This window comes from Nesoenas mayeri (assembly GCF_963082525.1).
Source record: "Nesoenas mayeri genome assembly, chromosome: 1".
NCBI classification, from domain to species: Eukaryota; Metazoa; Chordata; class Aves; order Columbiformes; family Columbidae; genus Nesoenas; species Nesoenas mayeri.
Window position 1 is genome coordinate 4666325 of NC_137541.1, and position 4970 is coordinate 4671294.

Sequence of the window (4970 nt, forward strand, 5' to 3'; positions counted from 1 at the left end):
CCTGGTTCTTTCTTGTGTTAGTAATTATGCTCTCAGGCTTGTCTTGTGTGCAGCTTGATGACACCAAGGGTGACCATGTCCATGCAGTTCTTGTCTGTGAGAGAAACCTTTTGGATCCCATGGCTTGATCCTTGTTTTTCTGACCATGTTACAGCAATTTTAAAGTTTTGGTGAGTGAAGATCTCATCGATGGAGCTGGGTGTCATTTCTTCAATGAAGGGCTGACACCCACTTAGGACCAGCTCTACATCCTACATCACTGTTGAGTACAACGGTGATATGCTGGAGTATGTCCTGCCTAGATCTTCATCTAAGCTGCAAGTTAGGCTGGATTAGCCATTTCTTCAGACCTGGTACACTTCTTGAAACCAAATACCTGCTTAAAATTACTTGGTTCTAAATAAAACTAAAGGGCTGGACAAGAGCTGTCCTCTGAGATGATGGTTGTCTTTGCCCTGAAGGCAGGAAAACAGTCAATGCCACCTGCAAGGAAAGTTGTCAAATTTCCTGCAAAGTGTTTGTGGTGTGTGGTGGTGTTTGTTTTCCCCCAACTCCAGAGAAAAAGTGGGGAAGGAGGCAGGGAAAGATGTTATTTGTACTCTGTGGTCTGGAGCACATCTTAGGTGGATGCTCCCTGTGTGGCTGGAGGCTCATCCCATTCAAACTGTTGTGCCTCTGAAAGTTTATTAATATCAAAAGGAAAAAAGTGTGGACTACTGTGTATTCAAGCTCAGCTCTGTGGCTGGCAGCAGATGCCTGACCCTTACTCTGATCTTCTCTGGGCTTTCAGAGCAGGTCAGGCCTTGCTTTGGACTGGGGTTTGCTGTGATGCAATCAGGATGGGCAGAAATGGTAGAATCATCAGATAGTTTGGGTTGGAAGGGACCTTTGAAGATCTTCAGGGACATCTTCACCAGCTCAGGTTGCTCAGAGCTGCATCCAGCCTGGCCTGGGATGTCCCCAGGGATGGTTCATCCACCACCCCTCTGGCCAACCTGGGCCAGGGTTTCCCACCCTCACTGTAAAAAATTCCTTCCTCATGTCCAGCCTGAGTCTCCCCTCCTTCAGTTTCAAACCATCCCCCCTTGTCCTGTCACAACAGGCCCTGCTCAAAAGTCCATCCCCATCTTTCTAACAGGCCCCTTTCAAGTATGGAAAAGCCACAATAAAGTCTCCCCGGAGCCTTCTCCAGGCTGAACACCCCAACTCTCTCAGCCTGTCCCCATAGAAGAGGATCTGGCTCCCTTCTCCTAATTGCTCTGTGCAACAGGGCCCTGTTGCAGGGTGAGGGGTCTCTGATTTAAAGCTTCTGTGGCATCTGAAATCCCCTCTTTTCTAGGAATGTATGCAGACATGTGAGGCTTTAGGGCGATGCTCACCCCTTCAAGCATCCTAGAGGCAAGGAGGACCTGTGCTCTCCTGGAAAGCTAGAAACCACAAGACTTTTTTGTTTAATTAATTATACAGATAAATTTTTAAAAACCTCCAGCAACCTGGCCATCTCCTTGACCCAAGCAGATGTGAAACGCTCTTGCCTTATTTTAGAGCAAGGAACACAACCTTGCACCCATTTTGCAGAGAGTCCCGCAAGGATGCGGAGGCTTTGATAACACCACGGGGCTGAGATTATGTGTAGCCACAACAGCAGAGCTGCTCCCCTGCCTGCCCTGGGGGTTGAAAGGGCTGTTTTAAAGCTGTGATAACCTTGTCCTTGTGGGGAGAGCAGCGGGGGAGGCTTTGCCTCGTGGAACATGGATGTGGAGCAACGCTTTCAAGGATGCTCTGCAAGAAAACAGCTCCTTTGAAAAGCCTTTTCTCCTAATTCTAAGTGCAGGGGGCACGGTGGGGCTTGTATCATGATGCAGGAGAGATGTTTAAGGGAGGGGGTTCATGGGCAAACTCCATCCCAGGCAGCAGCCTTTATTTTTCTTCCACGTGATGCGTTTTGTAGCATCTTGCAGCATCGCAGAGAGGAGACGTTGCTCGAGGCAGGGCGGCTTTAAAGGTTAAACTTGACAGCGGGAACATTTCTCTGCTCCCAGTCAAGTCCCATTTTCATAAAAAAAAATAATAAAACCCCAGCTCCCTGCTGGCAAACGAGGCCAGAGAACTTGTGATTGCTAAAAAAACAAAAAAACAAACAAAAAATAAATAAAACCCAAACCAAAACAAAAAAATAACCCAGACTGGTCACGCTGTCTGACTCAGCTCTGATTGATGGCTCAGGAATGTGTCTGATAACGTGCAAGGGATTAAATAAACCACGGGCAAACATTTACAATGCAACATGTTGGCTGGACCACGGCCAGCACCCCACTCACCTGCCTCTGGCTGGGGAGCGACTGCCATCGCATCATGGGGTCTGAGGGGTTTTAATCTTTTATCCACCTGCAAATAAAAAAGCAAAAATAACTGAATATTTTTGGGGGGTTGTTTTGCAAAGGGAAACAGCTTGCTGCTCGTGGCACTAATGGGAATTATTTGTTCCAGGTATCTAAATGCATTTGTGCACTTTTGCTACAACAAAAGCATTCTCGGAAAGCATCTATTTCTACTGATATATGGAAAATACATTTTGCAGCGGTGCACGGACCTATGTAAATCACAGTCTCGCTGCTCCGTGCCTAAATTCTGCTAAGTGTTGGCATCCCTTCCCCATCCCCAAGGTGGTTTCAAAGCCCAGGCTTCGTTGATGGCTGCGTGGAGATGAATATTTGACCCCTGCATTTCCACATTGTTTGTGTGTTCATCTGTGTCCTCTCTCATCTCTGAGGCTGAGGGGTGTGATGGGTGTTAGAGACACATGGGGCAGTGCCAGGCTCCTCTCCCCAGGATTATCATAGAATCATAGAATAGTCTGGGTTGGAAGGGACCTTCAAAACTCATCTAATCCAAGCCATCATCTTCACCTAGCTCAGGTTGCTCAGAGCCCCATCTAGCCCGGCCTGGGATGTCTCCAGGGATGGGGCATCCACCACCTCTCTGGGCAACCTGGGCCAGTGTTTTACCACCTTCATTGTAAAAGATTTCTTCCTCATGTCTAGCCTGAATCTCCCCTTCTTCAGTTTCCAGCCATCACCCCTTGTCCTACCACAACAGGCCCTGCTAAAAAGTCTGTCACCATCTTTTTTTAAGCCCCTTATAAGTACTGACAGGCCTTTTTTGCAGAGCTCCTGGTCTCTGTAGTCATGGCAAGACTCTGAAGCCCTTAAAGGTTTGGTCACTTGGCTTCTGCTGGGAGTACTTCTGGGAGGGATCTGGTTAGAACAAGTGAATTGAAACCAAATCCAGTTGTCAGCAATGCTAGAAAAAATTACATCATGTGGCTAAGAGCAAATACCAAAATGGGTGACAAATGAACCCCCCAAATCAACGTATAGTAGCTACATCGACTAAGTTGGCTTCATGTCTCGTGTTCCTGCTGAGAGTGCCCTGCTTCATCCTGCTAATCATAGAATAATTTTGGATGGAAGAAACCCTCAAGATCATAGAGTCCAACCATTAACCTAGCACTGTCACTAAATCATGTCCCTAAGAACCAACTCTGTATTTCTCTTAAACACCTCCAGGGATGATGACTCCACCAATTCTCTGGGCAGCCTGTCCTGCTCCGTGGTCCATCCCCAGGGCCTGTGTTTGGTCTGGGGAGGCCATGGGGGGAACCAGTCCTTGTTGCCACTGGGGCCAATCTGGGCCACTTTCACTGTAGGTTTTGCTCTGTGCTTTCCTTGTGGCCTGATGCAGCAGCCAGCATGTGTCAACAATGGACAGTCCACAGAGCAAGAGAGCAAAGAAACCAATCAAGGGTGTATTGAGTGTTGCCAGTCCTCACATCTCCTGGTAGTCTCTTCCCTCATGAGCCACCACTGTCCCTTGAGGACCCAGAAACTCCAACTCAACTGACGATGGGCTAAATGCCTTGAGAGGTCTTCTTCAATGTTATCTCCCACAATCCTATCAGAAATCTAATTTGCAGCCTCGTTAGAGCATGACAACATTACCTAGTCTGGTGATCTTCATGACAAGCCAGACAAAACCCAACTGATACTTCTGTCCACCCCACCTGTTGGCAAAGTGAGATCATCAATCCTTTCTGGTCCCAGCACATGTACCTCAGCTGCAGAGCCAGCATGATCTGAAGGGATGGTGACAAGACAATGTTCAGGATCACCGAGGCTTTGTGACTGCCTTCTTCCTCTAGTACAAGGTATAGAGTCTTGGCATGGCATCCACTCCAAGTCAGACATCCAGCAAATGTTATTTGGTCTTTACTGCCATGAAAGGTATCTGAATGTTCTTATTGCTGAAATCAATGTTGGCAAAAATTCATGCCAGACAGCGAACTGGTGAAGCAGTTAGAAAAGTGGATGGCAGCAGAGGTTGTGCCCAAAAAGCATGGCTGAATTAGACTTATGAAGAGAAATAGCAATTAAGACCTAACAAATAATTACCATGGTGGGGGGCAGATCAAGAATGAGCACAGCCCCAAATCCAGATATTACTAGCTGCAGCTCAAACCCCACAATTAAGCTGTGATTTTGGTCATTATGAGGAGGTATTTCTAGAGCTGTGTCTTGTGTTTTGCTGCCTTTATCCACCAAAACAACTGACTCAGCATCAACAGAAAGAAAACCCAGAATTTTGATAAATGTCATCCAAACTAGACTGGAGAGTCTGCGTTGGATGCCAAAGCTGGATGCCAACCTGTGGGCAGAGCTGCCTTTTCCCAATGAAGAGAGGAGAAGACTTTCTGCCTAGCGGGGGATGTGTTGGTTTAAGAGAGGCGGGGGTTACCTAAAAATACTGATGTTCTCCCTTGGGAGCAGGAGTTCCACCATATGGCAGCACGGAGAAGCAAATGTCACCATGCATTTCTCTGGTTCTTGGTCCATCCCAACCCACCTGTTACCCCACGGCACTGATGTTCTGATGGAGAGAAGGAAGCTGGAGCTTTCTATAGGTTTCTGGTC